Source organism: Ictidomys tridecemlineatus, chromosome 14, assembly GCF_052094955.1.
Source record: "Ictidomys tridecemlineatus isolate mIctTri1 chromosome 14, mIctTri1.hap1, whole genome shotgun sequence".
Classification (NCBI taxonomy): Eukaryota; Metazoa; Chordata; class Mammalia; order Rodentia; family Sciuridae; genus Ictidomys; species Ictidomys tridecemlineatus.
Window position 1 is genome coordinate 22,273,314 of NC_135490.1, and position 20,359 is coordinate 22,293,672.

Consider the following 20,359-nt stretch of genomic DNA (forward strand, 5'->3'; position numbering starts at 1 on the left):
TTGCCTGAACTGATTCAAGGAAGTGAGAATGTCCCTGGGTTAAAATGGAGAAGGAACATACCACAGAACACTGAGGAAAACAAACACAGATATAAACTGTAACAGAATCTTTTCAGCCAGGACTGTGAGGACATATTGGTAATAACATAAATAGCAATGATAGCTAACATTTAGTTGAATGATACTATGCGCTACTCAATTTGCTAAGCATTTTATGAGCATTATTTCATTTGATACCGGCAAGAACACTACGTGCAGAAAAAATACTTTTTATTTTACTTATAGATGAGCAAAGCAGGGCTTAATTCATTTATTATGAGCAAACTTCAACTGGAACTGTCATAAACAGTGCTTTACCTGGTGGTAGAACAAATATCTTGGTTGTATTTCTATTTAACTGTTATATAGATATGTTTCAATTATTCTGGTACAGAGGTGTGATCATGTAAATAAAACTAGCTACTTAGAATTATTAATGCCTTAGTAGTTAAGAAACAAGTATTTTAGAGATTTTAAACTGACATTCAAGTAAATTGGATCAATAGAAGTTAAGAAGTTTCTCATACTAATTTTCTATCATGATGCTCTTTCCACTTAACCCTATGTATTTTTGAACTTCAGGAAATCAGACATGACTTTTAGAAAGACAGTAAGTTGGAGGCTTTTTATAAGTTGGTTGTTTATCATTGTGTTTTCATCTTTTGTTTAATCATAGTGACTGATATTATTAGATCAGCATGATTAAATAAAATCACTCTACTTTATAATTTTATAGAAACACAAGTATTAAAAATCCTGTATGAAGGTGTATAAGAGGGTAGAGAGCAACAGATTCTGTGCAGCCAATTTAGGAATTCCAAATCACAAGGAGGACACAATTTAGGGTTTGAATTGTGGAAGAATTATACTGGTAAGCAAATTTCTTTTGCCAAATATAAGCTGAGAGTTTGAGATCCTGGAAGTGAAATTGTTCTAAGAGATATGATGAAAGTTCTAGTGTAAGTGTCTTAAAGATAGCACGATAAAAATAATTGTGATTGCTTTGAATAAAGAAGTTAGAGTTGCAGGAGTTTAGGTTTTATTTTAAATTTCTTTTTATTTTTTTAAAGCTAATAATGAAGATGCTTGAAACTGTCCAAAGGGGGTATAGTAAAAAATCATGGAGAAATCAAATGCCAACAGGGGACCTCTTCTGTTGAAATTTTAAAACAACTTCTTACTATCATCTTATTAATTCATGTTTAATGGCAACTTGATTAAAGAAAACTCCTTAGAGTTTTAGAAATATGGAAGACTTCTCTAGTTACTGTACAAGCTAGTTAAGATTAACTTATTTATTATTCAGCAAATGGTAGGAACTTAAAAGGGAAGTTAAGCTGGATTATTTATCATAGAGCTATTGAAAGGTAATCTTTTATGACTGAAATACCCAGCCATCTTTTATCATTTTACAATGAGATGTTGCAAATATATTTTGTCTTTATTATGGAGATGGACTTTTGTTAGATAAAAGAAGTCAAGGAAAAAGAGAATAGGAAGTATTTTTTTAAAAAAAACAATATTTTATTCAATCTTTCGGTCAGGAATTTTGCACTTACTTCCTAGCCGTCACTCATCACTTTTCTGTTCATTTAACTAATTAGTAGGTGGATGAAATTGCAGAGAAAGGTTGAATTTTTTTCTTCATACCTGGGAAGAACTGAAAGTATGAAAATATTACAAAAAATCTTGGGATTTGGAATTGCCGCACAACAACAACAACAACAACAAAATTGGTAGAAAGGTCCTCATTGTGTGAAAAATACAACTAAAATCTCCGTTTCCTTCCTGAAAGCTGACTTACCTTATTGCAAGGCCTGCACAAGTCCAGAGGAATTGTATTTCTGCCTACTTCTAATAAGCTCAGTGAAACACTTTGGCGATTTGATGACTTTTATGAGTGAAGATATGTTCCACTGGTATTCTCTGAGAATTTTCCATAGAGATATATATATGCAGCACAGTATGATAAAGTTAATGTTGTACATGGGAGATCATTCTTTTAAATTGGGATCCTGAATGTGTCCTTTCAATGAGTCTGATTTTTCTCTAGCAGCCAGTACTTAATCCTGGGTGGTGGATATTCAGTTGGAAGAATATCCAACTCTCTGGTACATGGGGTGGAAGAAGAGAAAGTTGTTGAGTTGACACTTTTCTCCAGATGTTTCAGTTCCTGTCTACCATGTCTAGTCCCTTAGGAAGGATGATGCTTTTTTTTTAAAAAAAGGTATCTTGTTTTTAAGAAGTGATTCTTTCTCCCACTTCATTGGATCATATACTCAAGTAATACATCATTTTGAAAGGTCATGAGTTTTTTTTAAATATTTAATTGATTTAATAATAATATTTTTTTTTAAAAAACTACAACCCAGGCACCGCTTAGAGTCTAGAAGTATTGCTTGAGGATCCCTTTCTCTGCAAATAGTGACTGTTTTCCACTCACTGCTCATCTCTACTGCAATTTTATCACTCCCACCATAACCTCCCTTCCTAAGTTTTCAAGTGACTCTCTTTATTATTCTGACCCTGACAATCTTTTGACCCTACCAAGACTCTAAATCATGGATTCAATAAGCGTTTCATAGCTCCTTAACCCTCTTATGCTTTTTCTTCTTACTAAGCATAAATCCCATGGGTAATCTATTGAATCACTCCCTTGCATTCTTCAATAAGCCCATGGTTTCATCATATTTGACTGGTAAAACCACAGCCCTGTCTTTTCTGATGGTGGCTAAGGAAGAACCTGCAGAAATGTTGGGTTTTCCCACTAGGAGACCCAGTTGGGCCCTGGATGCTCCCTGGTAGTCATAATTCATTTCCCCAAATCATTTTTTGTCTACTGTCCTAGAATAATATTCCCTACCTTTGCTGTCTCCTCAAGCTCCCCAAATCCCTTTTCCTATATTTTTCTCTGCTGACTACTCTGTTCACTTTTTTCATGGGGAAAATTAGAAAATGAGAAGAGAACATCCACTGATTGCCATCATCACATCTTTCACTTAATAGCATCTGCACCCATCCACTTTGCCTCCACAAATATGATTGAATTGAAACGTTCCTGTTTCCATTAAGGCCAAATTTCTGAACTGTGGCAGTTACATTTTTTTTCTTTTTCACTCACTTCTTGTTGTTGCTCGAATAGCATCTTCGAAATAATACCTACAGTAACAGCCTTAAAAATTGTAAAGTGCCTTTCCTTGCTAACAACCGGTCTTCTTAGTTGCTGTGCTTAGCCAAAATACTTGTTTTAGTCAGCTTTTTTGGTGCTGTGACTAAGAGACCTGATCAGCACAATTATAGAGGAGGAAGAGTTTTTTTTGAAGAATTTTTCAGAGGTTTTAGTCCAGAGAAGAATGGCTCTATATCTCCAGGCTGGAGATGAGTCTGAACATCATGGCGGAGTGTGTAGCAGAGGGAAGCAGCTCACATCATGGTGAGCAAGAAGCAGAGAGAGAGACTTCACTCTCCAGATACCAATATATATACCAAAGCCACACCCAATTCCCACTTCCTCCAGCCACACCCTACCACTTCAGTTACCAGTTAACCTCTATCAGGGGATTAAATCGTAATTGGGTTAAGGCTCTCCCAACCCAATCATTTCTCCTCTGAACCTTTTTGCAGTGTCTAACACATGAGCTTTTGGGGGACACCACATCTAAACCATAATAGTACTTATCACATTCTAATACACTGTGTAACTCATTATTGTGATTATTTTCAATTTCCTGTTTTTCTGCTGGAAAGTAAACCCCTTTGAGGACAGGGGTCTTTATGTTTTATTCATTATTGAATACCCAAATGCCTGGAACCACACCTGAATGTAGTAGGCAGTAAATAATTTCTATTAAGTCAATCAATTATTATTTGGAATGATGCAGATCATTCAGAGTGAAAATTATTGCAATATAGGAACATATTTGTCACTTTGCTGATTTTTTTTAATATTTATTTTTTAGTTTTTCAGCGGACACAACATCTTTGTATGTGGTGTTGAGGATCCAACCCGGGCCGCTGGCATGCCAGGCGAGCGCGCTACCGCTTGAGCCACATCCCCAGCCCCGTGATTTTCTTTCTTTCTTTCTTTCTTTCTTTTTTTTTTTTTTAAAGAAAAGCCTTTTTATATTGCAGTGTTTTTATTTAGTTTGGAAAGCTTATAATATCAGATTTCTTATTCAATCATTTTTTTATTAGTTGCTCAAAACATTACTATGATCCTGACATATCATACATTTGATTCAAATGGGGTATGAATTCTTATTTTTCCACGTGTACAGATTGCAGGATCATATTGGTTATACAGCCACGTTAAAAGCACATAACTGACACAAAAATTACTAGCAAAGGGTTGTCCTTATGATATACTTCCAGGATCCTTTAATACTTGCCACATTTGATGGCTCCTGTATCTTTCCTCCTGAACGTTTACTTCTTGCACATTTTCTTTCAGGACTGAAAAGATGACCTTAAGAGCAGAAATATTCTCTTAGAGATAAAAAGCTCCATAGTAGCTTAGCTGCATAGGAAACCATATTCTTTGGATGATCAATATCTTCTAGAATATATTCAGAAAGCATATAGCTGTTTTTTTTTAATGAACAAACATTTGTTAATGTGTTATAATTTAGCTGTTAAAATAAATACTAAGCCCACATTTTAATCTAATCATGTATTTAAAAGAGCTATATGGCCATGGTATTATCTTTGAATATTACTACTCTTATTCTCTTCATTCTTTGAAATATAAAATGCTTTGCACATGATTAGTTCTTAAGAGTGCCTTTACAATATTCAATCATGGAAGAAATACAGACTTCACTTCTAATAATGAAGAAAGATCATCCTCTCTTAAAAATATTCTCTTAAGACTGTCATTTCATTAACTCTCATCAATTCAAAATACAGAACCCCCATGAATACATTTACTCCATAACATTTTTCCCCCCAAATAATATTAATATTTTCTGTTTCTGCAGCAGAAATCTAAAATGTCCCTGGAGTCTCTAAACCTGCCTTAATTGATTCCTGTGTAAGGCGCATTCATCACAGTGGAGTTGTATCCTTCCCTTCCAGGCGGAGGTGGAGGGGGGGACAGTGCCACTCCAGCTGTCTTGCATCTGCAGGCAGCCTGCGTCCACAGGCTTCTCCATCACTCAGGAGGTCACGACACCAGGAGAAGAAGGGACCAAAGCTATGTGTGCTGCCTCAGCCTCAGCCCTCTCTCCTCCTCAGTGTTCTTTCCTCTCTTCTGGTCGCTGAGTGCCAGAAACAGTCACCCTGACAGCTCCCTCCATTTCTGTGAACTGATCTAAGTCTTTTCACTTTGTTACCCAGACGGCTTTTTCCGCTGGCCACCTCCGTTTCCTCCCTGCTCACTTTCTCACCAGAAAGAACATAAGTGACGGATGAGAGCATGGTAATAGAATATTCTTTTCTTTCTTTATCAAAGACAAGTAGTAGATTCACAGGGTCAGAGTTCTGGATTTTTTTTTTTTTTTCCCCTAAAGGAGTTCGATTCAAAAGTTCCTTGAGGGGTCTGTGGTGGAATAAGTATTGGTTGAAAGCTTTGTTGCATTTTGAAACTTTACATTACTTTTTCTCCTCTAGAAGCTTCATCAAACCGACTTACTCTTAACCTGAGACCTGACACTCCATAGACCAGCGAAAAGCGTTCAAATTAGATCTAATCAGATACTGGAAATTAATAAAAGTTTTCCTTCTTGGTTAAAAAAAAAGGGATTTAAAATGTGTAAAATAAGCATGTTATGGTGCTCTTTACTACCTAGTTCAGTGTAAGATCAATTTTTAAATGCTGCTCTTTCTGGGTAGGGAAGGGAGATGTGTAAAAATCCTAGGCAACTGCCTATTTGGGGCAACTGAAAGGTGCCCCCAATTTCTTTGTCTCTAAATCTCTCTTTCTCAAAGACTCTTTAAGGTTGCCTCATTTCTTTATTTGCATGATCAAGGCAGTGCATTTAGCTCTTAATGGGATGATATTATCTGGTCATTTAAAATACATATTATCAGCAATTTAGATTAAATGTGCTGATGAGAGTAATCAGCCATGAGGGCCAGAGATAAAATGCTACTAATTCTATGAGGCTGGACCAAGGTGGAATGGGGAAATATTAGTGGAAGGGACTCTGGGGACCCTGGCAACAAGAAGCAATGTGGTGGCCCTGAGTGTCTTTGGGAACAGAAAGTTCAAAGGAGCTGGAAGCGAGGGCTCCCTTTCCGTGTGCCACAGGACAATCATCCAACCTCGCTCTCTTAGTGTGCATGTAGGATTTTTCTTTATTATTGGTTTTTGATTTTGTCCAACCTTTATCTTAGGTTAGCAATAACGAGAATCAGATTGACACAGCTTTGCCAAGTCTGGCAAGTCACACAGACAAGGAAGCTGCAAGATGCGGATGGTGAGAAAAATCCCCAGGAAGGAAGAGCAAGAACACAGATTAGCATCAGGTATTCAATGAACACTGTTGTGAGAAAGAAAGAAAGGCAGGAAGACAGGAAGAAAATTCAAATTCAAAGGGCAGTCATTAGTGGACAGGGTTAAGTAGATCAATTGGGGCAGAGTCAGGGACCAGATCATGTAACACTAATATAAGAAGGTGAAATTAGCTTTTATTTCCCCTGAATGAAATTTGACAGTAAACTGTCCAAAATGGGAATCCTCCAGTGTGTGGCGGGGAGAGGTTCTGTGGAGGACCCGACACCATGGCTTATACATCACTTGCTACTCCCAGGGATATCACTAAGAAACCCCTGGGCTTTGTGAGATCCAGTTAAAAATCACTGAGTAAGTGAAAGTTATTCTAAGATTATTTGAGCCTAGTTTGACTCTCCTTCAGCAATAGGTAAATATTTGTTTCTGTCATATACTGTGCTGTTCCCCAAGTTCATGAACATCTATCAGTGTTTTATAGATTATATTCCTAATAGATATTGTGATGCCATGTATCAGTGCTATTTCATCCATAACATTAGCTTATACTTAGACAACTAAAATTCCAAAGCCTTTTGATATGTCCCACTGTTCTTCAGTTCGTATTTTCATAATCGATACTTTGATCATAAATGGAAGCTTTGCTAAAGGTGAATACGACTCAATCATTTAAAAACAATTGTCCTTTTAGTAGTTTTCTCCATAATGAAACAATGTTTTATCCTTCATCAGGCCATGTTAGAGAATAAAAGAACTTTCTAATAGTAGTGGCCCATGACAGAGAGCAGAGCTGAATACATACTCTCTGCAGGCAAGCAGATCCTAAAGAGCACATGCCCTGTTCTTCATCTCAGTTCCAGCACTCAGATGAGTTACTCTTTTTCTTTTCCAGAGTGACTCAGGTGGCAAAGGAAGGCTGGAGAATAATTCTCATGAAGGTCCTTCCACATAGAGACAAGATGCCATCTTAAAGGACAGTCTCTCTTACAGGTTGATGTTGAATAGGTGCTGTTTTAGTAAGTGTTATCACTGCTGTGACCAGAAGAACTGAGACAGTCCACTTCTTGTTCTGGGGCTTAGATGAAAGGTGAAAGTGTGAAAGTGACGTGGAAGAAAGGAGCTCAGGAAATTGCACCAGGAAGGAGAGAGGGAGGGGGGGAAAGAGCACGCTTTCCTCACCACAGGCAAAATATGTACCCCAAGAGCATTCCCCCAGCAACCCACCTCCTCAGCCATCCCCTACCTGCCTACAGTTACCACCCAGTTAATCCCTATCAGTGGATTAATGCACTCATTAGGTCCAGGATCTCATAACCTAACATTTCACCTCTGAACTATTTTGCATTATTCACACATAAACTTTGGAGAAGTTTTATCTAAACCATAACAGGTGCCCAGATATGGGACTGGAGGTACGAGCAGAAGTGAGGTTGGCCAGATGAAGGAGTCATTATTTTATGGAAGGTGAGATGGGGTATTATACGGTCAAATATAAGAGGGCCTTTATTTAGGAGGGCCTTACATATTATTGTCTCCAGAATAATATCCTAGTAACTGTGATTTATTTTAGGTCTCTAATCTTTGCCCAACTCTGTGTCTTTGCCTTGGCCTTGCTTTCTTAAGTATTGCCATCCCTTTAGTTATCCGGTATTGAATGTGATAAATTATTCCTTTTGAAATAGTTTACAATTATGTATAATCATGCATGTCCGAGTGTTTCTAGAAATCCAGAATTCACAAATCGTCCTACTCTGTTTTTTGGAAATTATGATATTAGAGTTTTCCCTGGATTTTTAATATTTCTGTATTTTTCCATTGTTGTCTTCAAGGTTGCTTCAAATATCACTTCTTTATCCATGCCCTAAATGAATTTGACATGGAACTGAACACATAAATGCACTTAGGGGTGAACTTCCATTAAATTAATTGACTTTATAATCTACATGAACAATACTTATCTACAATTACTTTAAATAAAAAAAAATATATGGGCACTTGGCAAAATAAACATGAATGGTTTTTGATAAAAAAAGGACCAGTCTCCTGCTTTCTGTCTTTTGATCTCATTTTCCTTCCCCAGAGGCAACAACTTTCTACCATTTATGATTTCTGCTCTTTGGTGCCTACCTTGATAGCTCTAGATAATGTGATTATGCCACCGTTTCTGAACTTAATCACGTTAAACATTGAATGCCTCCTTACTTTGGAAGATGAGAATTTAGCTTATCCCTTCTTGCCCTAGACCTTTCTTCTCTACATTCTTGTTACATACTGAATCATTATTTTAATTCATTTTTGGTTTGCTTTTCTATGAGTAGCTGTATTTCTTGTTCCCACCATTTTAACGAAAAAATGATATCATTTTATATGAAATTGTGATTTTTAGCTATTCTTCCCTTCATAATTCTTACCACTCTTTTGGCAGCTACATTTTTATTTACTTTAACTTTTTACATTATCAAGGATGTTAACATTTATATTCAATAAATTTGTAAGGTAATCATATTATGTTAATGGGTTGACTATGAATGTTAAAAATCAATAATGGCTTTTGCATGATTTTTGATTTTGCATAATATTGTATTTCATACTTTCCATATCTTTGGGTTTTCTTTTCTAATTACAGGGGATTTCGTAAGATTTATTGACTTTTTCATTTTATAAGCATATTTTTAACTTTCTAGTGCTTATTTCCCATATTCTGGATATTCCTTATAATTGCATTTGAGTCTTATTTTATGAATCAAATAACTTACATCTCTTGAATATACTGATTAGAGTTTTATTTAAACTTTTCTCTTTCTTGAATTATCTCTGCTTCCTCAGAATTTTTTTTTAAATAATGACTTAATTATTTCTTCTTTATTTTAATTTTTACTATATGTGGTTATCCTTGCTTGTTCACACATTTTTAAGTGCGAAGTCTTGTGTAATCTGCCTACATTTGTTATAAGGCCTCTTGTAATATCTCCCTGAATATACCTCTTAATTGCAGACTGTCTGGGCTTTCAAGATTATCAGGCTTGAAGGTCCTAAATTAAGGAGGATCTGACACTGTTGTACCACCCACCTTACAAAACAATTTTAAGTTGTTTCAGTTTGTGTTTTTGTTTTCTTAGAGATGGTCCCTAGGATGTTTCACTTGCAGTCAAACATATTGCTTATGCTGTCTTCTGGGGATGAGAAAGAGGAAGGGGTGGTCAAATATAGGTCCTTGGGTAAGCTTCCTGTTTTAAGAGTTGCTTTTCACTCCCACACTCTGTCACGCCGAGTCCTGGCCCAGGGTTTCTGACATCACTGTGTACCCTGTAATGACTATCACTTTCAGTGTTCTCAAAGAAGCACTGCTGTGTGGCTTCCTCAGGTCCTTTCCCATTGGCCCAAACTATCCTACCCACTTGTAGCTCTCAGATATTTGTGAAATAGCCTTAACACTGACGATGCTGCCTTTGACATTTGTTTGCTCTTTTATTCTTATTCCAGATTTATTTTTATTCTCACATTTCAATGAGATTTGGTTAGAGGGAGAAAGGGCAAACTATGTGCTCTTTCTGCCATTTTGAACTGAAAATTTGTTCTAAATGTTATCTAGAAAGTTGGAAAAGGGACATTTTAATGTGTTTATAAAAAAATTCTAATTCTATCATGAATAAGTCCAAACATGTCTATTCCTGATATAGACAGTGGAAATTATTTGTAGCTTATTTTACTGACAACTATGTGTGTGAAACATGGGAGGAAAGTGAGACACCTTTTTTGCAAATTACTTCGTGGTTAAGCTATTTATTCGGGAAGAACTTGTATAAACCTCCTTGTTTACGAAGTTTTCTGTGTATCTTTCTCAGTAACCACTATTTATTGGCTCAAGATGATTCAAAATAGATATGATTATAGGGCTGGTGATGTGACTCAGTGGTAGGTCACTTGCCTAACATGACTTGCCCCACATGTACGAAGCCTTGATCCTTAGTCTGTCTGTTTCTCTCTCTGTCTCACATACACACTCACCCACACATCTAGACCTAATACAGCCCTTTTTTTAAAAAACCTGAAATCAGTAACAAATGACTATCTTAGTTATACTGAGTTGTTAATGTGAGTCTGAGAGGTGACAGGGACCATATCTCCATCCATGTGAAAGAAACTTGCCCAAAACAATACAATTGATGTTTAAGAGAAAAATTCTACTTGTGTCTATATACATTGGTTCTATTGGGTGTAGTGTTCTGGTCATCTCTTCACATGAGCACTTCTCATATTCTCTCTATAAATTTAGCCTCCTAGTCAAGAACATCTTCTCACTAAATTAGTAGTATGTTTCTGTTACACGTAACCAAATGTGTTATGATGTTAATTCACAGCATAAACATCCTCTTATACTCTCAGAAACATGTGAAAATTGATTAAAATTTATTTATTCATGAATAGTTTCAACTCTCTTCTTCCATATTCACTCCCTTAAGGTCCAGGTATAAAAGACATTTTACAAAATCCCCTAGGTAACACGTAGACATAGGGAAGTCATGGCATTTCTCTTATGTTAACTTCTCTCCTTATTAGAACTATTTTCAAGTGGTTCAAAGTAGCTGAGATGTAGTATGATCATCTAAAGGTTGATAAAGATGATAATTAGCAAATAATTAGGAGAAAACACTATAAACCACATAATAATAGTAGTGTTTCAAGTGATTTTTTTTGTAGATTCTTAGTGGAGAAGATGATTGGTCAATTGTTTGGACTTTTTCTGAAGCTAAGCTACTTTGTTAAATCGCTTCTAAAATAATGGAATCAATTATCTGGGTTGTTGAGCAGGTGTTAGCCTGGATTCTCTAAAAATAAATCATGTCAGACTAATCTGAATTTTTTGATGAAGCAACTAAGTTAATTTATGAAAAGGCATAATTTATCTTGATTTTAGCAATGCTTTTGATAAAGCATCTCTCAGAATGCCTGTGAATAAGTCCCAACATACTGGAATTAGCACAGGATTGCTAAAATAGATGAGTAACTGGCAAACTAGAGGAGGTAGTAATACATGGTCAATAATTCTTTAGGGCACAGTTGACAAGCAGAGTTCCCATGGGCTCAGAATTCAGGAATACTTTAAATAAGATTTATGTTGCTAATTTAGCAATAGACTCTCAGTTTGCCAGCAATGCAATCTGCTGATGATTCCTAGATAGTAGTTTGAGATTCAGAGGAAAACGGGGCAACATGGATGAGTAGACAAGTAGGTCCTCAAATCAAAATCAGAATATGAATTTGGGAATTTCAGGTTTAAAGACCAACTCAGCAACGGAACAATAATATAGTTGAGGTGGAGGCAGGTGTACTAATTGGAGTTCAATTGATGCTTGATGTCACTATTGTTTAATGAGTCATGCTTTATAATTGAGAAGTTGAAGGCTGAGGATTTGTTGAGATACTCTAATATTGGTGTGAGTACTCCCTACCCATGTAAATTTTGGGTCTTCCAATCTCATCATGCATTTGTCAGAAAACTCTGATTTCCTCATATTAAGTCCTTTACTGAAAGGCCAACATTCCCCACTCAATGTTGAGATGCACAGAACTAAATAATCTCTTTATTCTTGAGGATAACAGACAATAGGCAGAAGTCAATATTTCTGAAAAATAAGACCTTCTCAAACAATACCCTAAGTTTCCTGTCTCCTGGTTGATCTCTTTGGTGGCTTCTCACTTATAATTCTGAGAAAATTTCCCCAAGAGGACTATTGTTGTCAGCAACAGCCACTTCTCTGTTGGTAATGACTTTGAGGATTAGTTCTCAGTGGTGATTTTCCTGTGATAAAGACCCAGTCCTTTTTCTCAGTTTATAGCTGTCATAATCTCTCATCAATTCCATCAGATCTCAAAGGTTGCTTATAGCCCTTTCTGCTCCAAGATACTTCAAATTTTTAAAGTCTAATATCAATCTTTCTCTTTCTGAACTTCTAAGAGTAATTCATAGTAACATCAGAAATTTGCCCTCTAATTTCCTTTTCTGCAAATTTCATAGTTTTTTTTTATTGGTTGTTCAAAACATTACAAAGCTCATGACATATCATCTTCCATACATTTGATTCAAGTGGGTTATGAACTCCCACTTTTTACCCCAAATACAAGTTGCAGAATCACATCAGTTACACATCCACATTTTTACATAATACCATATTAATGACTGTTGTATTCTGCTACCTTTCCTAGTTTAAAGTAGTATGTCAGTCTTAATATCCGTGTTTTTCACAGGGTAGTCTTCCAATCAGCACTCCTGGATCACTTGGGAACTTGCTGAAATATACAATCTTGGTCCCATTGTTTGGCCATTGAAAAAGAATATGCATTTTATATGACTTGTAGGTGGTTTCTATGCAAATAAAGGTAGAGTTAATACATATCACTGGCTTAGAAAACTGATCTTTGGCATTCCACAGTTACAAATAGGCAGAGTTTTTTTTTTTTTTAATTTCAATTACATCTTTTTTCTTACATGTGATAGTTTAAAATTTTTTGTAGAAAGGAAAAATGGTATGGCTTAGATGGCTATTTTTTCTGGTTCCTGAATCCTAAAAATATGATTCCATGAGTGGTATTTCTCACAGTAGAAGGATGATGTTAGACAGACTACTTAGACAGAGTGAAGGTGAAACTTCTGCAACCAAATAATAGTTTGTAAAATGTTTTGCACAGTTGTCATAATAAGGCAGAGTCACAATGAAACTATAAGGTCCTGCAAGGAAGATGTGGTTGCTTTTTCATTCGACCTCCACCACTACTATCACTGAACACTTTGGGGCAGAAAAATGTTGTTGTCTTATTTTTTTTTGGTTGTGTTGTGTCCTCAGAACCATAGCTTAGGGATTTAGAAAGGTAGAAATTTACAACAAAATCAAGTTATTTTTCAGTGAACTTAGTTGTGAATCAAAGAAAATCATGCATCTGTTTTACAAATCTTCATAAGCAATGCTATATTTGGTTCTAAATATTGAGTGTAATTAAGGAGCTTCAAATTGGTGAATGATGCTGAAAATGACTGGAAAATTTATTCAAAAATCAGAATAACTATTTTTGTAAGGAGGGTTCAAAGACGAATACATTTATGACTGAAAAATGTATTTTAAAACAGGCTGAGGAGATATGATTGCTTCTAACAAATTTAGAAGGTTAGTAAATAAAGCCTAAGAATAAAGAAGAAAGAATAACGAGTGTGAAAACCTAAACTAAGGGGGTATGCCAACTTTGATTGTTTTATTATATGAATGGGATGGAACTAAGTTAAAGTGTGGTGTCAGCTCCAAAATGAAAATCTACGAAGACTGGGAAAACTGTGAATAAGTAATCCAAGTTCCACACATAAATTCCTTGATTCCTTGGTCCATGTATTAAAGAGCAGCATTGATTCAACAGAGCTTACTTCTAAATAATTATTTTCTTATAAAAATATAGATAATTTTATTGCTACTTTTGGATTGGAAAAAATATTCAAACTTTTATCAAAACACTTAAAATTTTGAGTTAGAAACTAGTTTTAAAAGTTTCAGGAAAAAAAAATGAAACTCTAAAACATAATGATGCTTTTGACCTATAATAATTTCTTTGTGCCTATTGGGTATCATTTTTTTTTCTCATTTTCCTTTTTCCTATAGAACTTATATAATTGGGAGAGTTTGCATTATTATTAATATTGTCTTCTTTATTCAATTTATAATATTCAATGCCATTTTATCATTGGGATAGAAGACTGGGAATTTTGTATCTTCAAAGTGACACTATATTTTTATAGTTATAGTGAATTTTATGTGTCAACTTGAATGTGCCACAGAGTACCCAAATGAAGCTTGTTTCTAGGTGAGTCTGTGAAAGGATCTCTGGGTGAGATTAGCATTTGAATCAGTGGACTCAGTGGAGAAGATTCCCCAGCCCAGGGTGTCTGGGTATCATTCCATCTGCTAAGGGCCTCTGAAGAATCAAAAAAATAAGTAGGGGAAAGAAGGAAATTTGGCCCCTTTCCTTTTAATTACTTGCCCCATTGCTAATGCTGGGACATCTTGTATCATCCTCCTTTGTCCTTGGACTTGGATTTACATTATTAGCTTTCCTGGTTCTCAGGTCTTCAAACTTGGACTAAATTATACTGTTGACTTTCCTGGGTTTCCAGCATGCATATGGAAGATTGGGGGTGGGGGCTTCTTAGCTTCCATAATCATATTTACATGATCAGTTCCATATATACATATATATGGAAAATATATGTCATATTTTTTCTGTTTCCCTAGAGAACCCTAATATATCAGTTTTACTCTATTTTTAACACTCTTAGATCATTATGACATGGAAAATAATAAAAGTCATATAGTAGGTTGAAAAAATAAAATCAATGAAAATAAATTGTACAAGTCAACACTCACTGGACAGAACACAAGCAGGTGGAGTCCTGTAATGTTCCCATGTCTTCTTCTCTCTGTCTCATCAACCTTTCTTGTTGATGAGGTGTAACTAGCATGCAGGGAGGAGGAAGGGAGTCTACTAATGGAAAGTGCCCCAAATTGACATTTTCCCATCAGGGGAAAGCAGAGGCATGAATGCTGAGTCAGCTTTCCTTGGTAATTAATTAGTCTTTTGAACAGACATGGATTTTATTTGGGGGTTAGAGTGAAGTGTACATGGAGCCAGAATAAGCTCCTATTAGAAATTGATAGTGTGGAACACTTTAGAGGAAGTCATTCTCAGCCTTTAGGGGTACCATCATAACTTGATCTTTCCATTCCTTCCTATTCATAGTGTTCCATTTTATGTTGCACTTCCACAACCTACCTTTAACATGTTTTGCAGGTTATTAACTTACTATCTACGCTTAACATGTCTGATGAATTCAGCCTGTGCTCACTGCCTAATTGATTATACATTCTCTATACTTGGCATTTTTTATGATAGTCACTTATATTTCATAAACTACTGCCTTGCCTACTGTTTACTCTTGCTATTTATTTTGAGTTTTGTCTACCCCATTTACTTGAATTCTATAACAAAAATGAATTATGTATAAAAATTCAGCAAAAGGATAATACAATTTGCATATGGCATTTTGTTATTACAACATTTTTTTTAATATTTGAAAGCTATTTATTTAAGAAAACATTGCTCAAATTTCACTGCAGTATAAATTATGCTAGTAAATATTGTTAATGCTGACATAATGTTAATATTAATAGATCAGTATTTCCATAGCATTAGTACTAACATGAATGAAAACAACAAGAGAATTAGGATCAATGGTGGAAATGTTGATATTGGAAATCCCATAGATGGATGCTGGTTATATGTGAAGAGTGAGAAGAACCATCAAAATCAGTTCAACGAGTGTTTTTTCCTTACTATAATGGCATATTTTTGTCTTCTGTTATCTGCAGGTTTAGTTTGCTGTAAAAATACTAAAATAACAGAAAAGTTGAAGGGATTTCAGGAATCGTTTCTCTCTAGCATGCTGTTTGGGTCAACGTATTGGTGTCAAACCATTGCTTCATGGTTAAGCTGAAACGTGGATGAATGGTCTCCCTCAGAGCTGACCCTCTTCTCCCTGTTCTTCTACTTTCATGGCAAGATTCAATATACAGAAACTGATTTACAAATTTTGAACACATTGATCCAAAGACAAATGCTTAGACTGACTATCCCTATACAGTATAGTGATTGTAAGTGAAGACTCAGGCATCAAACTTCATTTTCAGCCCCAGTCTTCCTTAAACTACTTGGTTTTACTTAACTTCCAGGCCCAGTTTCCTCATCTTTACAAAGTTTCTTGAAGAAGAATAGGGTACAGAAGAATAGGGTAGTCCTACTTCAAAAGATAATTATGAGGGCTAAATTAAAGCATGCCTTGCACATCTTCACTACATCCATGTATTTTAGAAGGCTCAGTAAACCACGTTTGCCCAAACTCAGGGACTTTAGGAGACCACACTGAGATTCTGTTGGCCATTGTGTCTAACTTTACACATGCCACGGATAGAAATGAGAGGCAAGGGTATTCTTTTGCATAACCATTCAAATATTCACCGAACATTTATAATTTCAGAGTACTTCAGCTCTTAATGATATCATTTTTCTGATTTATTTAGCCAAATGAGAAAAGAGAAGGGTTTGGGGGTCTATATTTTTCCAGATTAAATGAAGACCTTTTCAGATCATAAAATTTTTTTTAACTTTAATTTTGTACACTTGATATTAAAGTGTCCTTGTGATCATTCATTTAACTAATATTTCAGTCCTCTCTAATTGGTGTAATTATATCCTGCTTAACGATTTATATTACATTTTCCTAAGTATCATTTTTATGTTGCTATTAAAATTTTATTGGTATAGTATGTCACTGTATTATTCATTGTGTTCTTATTCTATCAGAGTTCATAAAAGGACATTTTAGAATTCTGTTAGTTTGTTTACACAATAAATATTAATAGATAAAACTAAATTAATTGCCTTTACTTTCTGATCACAATAAAACTTAATCACCTTTCTAAGTAAACAGCTTGAACCTATAGTTGTTGTTAGTTTATCTGGTAAAGTAAGAATATTGTTATTAAATCTATTACATTTGGTTCTTACCAAAGAATCAGCATGGTTTAATTATCTGTAGCTTTCCCACCTTTTGTATTTTTCAGACTTTCAATTAGAAGCCTAAGAACGATGAATATTAAAAAAAGTTTAACAGTATTTTAATTAATGGTTTGAAGTGGATCTTCTGTGTAAGGACGGTTTTTCAAATAATCGTGGAGTCTGAAGTTGAAAATTGATTTACCTGCTTTGCACAATTAAAAAATATTTTGAATGAAGTAATTATTTTCTTTATGACTTGGCCAGATGTTTTATCATTGTTTAAACTGACATTGTTTTTTGTCCTTGCAGCATAGAAAACTCAATTAATTTTTAGAAACTGACTTAATCTCCAGAAATATCCTCACATATTTTTGTGATAGTTGTACACATATATTTTGGAAGAAACACTTGTTTACATTTATAGTACCCCAATTTTACAAGTTTTCCAAGCCTCCCAAATGTTTGATGATTCAAGGAAGGGAAGGACACTTAACCTTGTTTTTTGTGCATTACTTTGTTCATATGCAATTATTCATTGAGTACTAATATGCAATTTTTTATTCTAAAATATTGGTTTTGCAATATAACTGAAAATAAAACTAAGTCCCTGCTTTTATAGAATCTATATTTTTGTTTATAAAGGACATTTATCAATACTCATGTGTGTGTGTGTGTATGTTTGTTTGTTTGTGTACATACATACATAGACTCTGGGAAGAGAAAGCAGGATGGTACTGTAAAAAATACCTAAAAATGTGGAAGAAGCCTTGGGGTTTGGAAATGAATACTGAGAAGAGTCTGGAAGCATTTTGCGGTGGTTTCTAGAAAACACACACACACTAATCTCCCTGATAGAAATCATTGATAAAAATATACATATTATAGGTAATTCTGGTGAGGGCTTAGAAATAAGAGAGGAGATCAGTATAGAAAGCTTCTAGCATTTCTGAGGCCACTTAACACATCACAAATGAAATATTGTTAGGAGTATGAGTGTTGGAATTTTTTATAATGAAATCTCAGAAGGAAATGAGGAGCGAGTTAGTGGACATTGGAGGAAAGATGGTCCTCATTATAAAGTGAGCTGAATTATGTTTTACTGTTGGGAACGAAAGTAGAAGTTGTAAACAATGAATTCACTGAGTACCCAGCAGTGTAGGGTGCACAACTTGCTTTCTCCTTGATGCTTTTAGTAAACTGTGAGAGAAAAGAGTTACAGTGAAGAGAGCGTTAAGCAAAAATGAACTAGCACTTGATTTGTCAAATTCTCAGCTTACCAAATAACATGTTCTGGAAACAAAGTCAAGGCTATAGTTGGACAAGTGTTGGCTAAAAATATTAAGTAAATGTTAAGCCTCATATGGATCCAACTAATCAAGTTAAAAATAAAGGAGCAGTTACCAGAAAGGATCTTTGGAAAACTATTGTGTTAAATGCGGGTAGAGCTTGTTGACATCTATGGAAAAATTGTAAAAATTTGATACCAGGGGAAAGTCAGCTAGCTTGGACTGAAATAAACAAAGATGGGATAAGATGAAGAAAAAATGACTCCATTGGCCAAGGCCTGGAAGCAGAGTCCTGTGGTGTTCCCTGATGATATGGGGCTGCTCCTCGTGTTCAGAGTTGCTACTTGGTGGGCCCCAAGGACAGAACTTGAATCAGAGGAGTATGCTCAGGAATCGAACTCGAATAGAACACGTTCTGCTAGATCTTTGACTTGCTTGGGACATAAAACCTTTTATTCCCCTTCCTATGCTCCTTTTGGGATGGAATTGGCTATCCTATACTTGTGCCACCATTGTGTTCTGGGAGTACATAACTCATTTTCTAGGTTTCTCACGCCCAAAGTGGAGAGGACTTTTGCCCAGGATGAATCTCACCTGGAGTCTCACTTATACCTAATTTTATAGATAATCTACAAGATGAGATATAGGATTTTCTGAGTTGATATTTAGGTGAGATTTTAGACTGAACATTGAAGCTGTAAGTGGTTAAGACCTCTAGGGATGCTTGGATGGGATAAATATATTTTGGATGTATGGAGGACATGGAGTTTTGGTGGCCAAGGGCAGATTGTTATCTATTGATTTGAGTCCTCTAAAATGATATATTGAAGTCCTCACATACAATACTCCAGAATGTGACCCTATTTGGAAATGGAAGATTGATTAGTTAAGACAAGGTCATAGTGGAGTAGAGTGAATGCTGAATAACAATATATCTGGTGTTTTGATAATAAGAGGGATATCTGAATATCTACATGCACAGAGGAAAGATGTTGTAAAGATATACAAGAATAAACCAGCTATGTGATGACAAGCAGAGTTAATGGATGCATTGATGAGCCAAGGAATCCCAAAGATTTGCTGAGAACTGCTAGAGCTAGGTAGGAAGAATTCTTTCCAAAAGTCCTCAGAGAGAACATGGGCTTGCCAACACCGTGATTTTGGATTTCTAGCCTCCAGAACTATAAAAAATAATTTGTTTTTTCAATTCATCAAATTTGAGGTGCTTTGTTACTGTAAAAATGAAAATCAATATAAATCCTTTAGATTCAAATATGTAGAATTTTAGGTGAAATGTTAAAGAATGATAAAAAGATATTCTATAAAAACAATCCCAAATTGCTACACTAATATGGAATGGTTATACTAATAATGAACTGAGAGAGTTTATGACAAAAATTGTTACTGGAAACAAAGAAGGATATTTGATAATTCTATAATTGTTAATTCATCAAGTAAATATAAAAATCATTAAAAATATATATTCACTTGACAAAGCCCCAAAGAGCATGATGCAATAATTACAGAACAATCTCTATGAATGTAGATGCAGGTATCCTCAACAAAATACTAGCAAACAGGATCTAGTAATATATGAAAATGTTTATATTCCAGAACCAAAAGGGATTTGTTCCTGAAATCCAAAGTTGGCTCAGCATACAAAATTCAATCAGTGTAATACACCAAATCAATAAAATAAACAAAACCCCACATGATCACCTCAATAATTTAAGGAAAAGTATTTGACAAAAAAACCAATAGCTTTTCATTTAAAAAACCCCCAAAACAAAAAAACACTATGCAAACTATAAATATAAGGGTACTTCTTCTACTTAATAAAGGACATCAAAAAAAATCTATAGATAACATTGTATTTGATGGTGAAGGACTGAAAACTTTCTCCATAGCATCAGGAATTCATGAAATCAAGAATTTCATGACATGATCTTGTGCATAGAAAATCATAGCATAGTTAATAAACATATTTAGC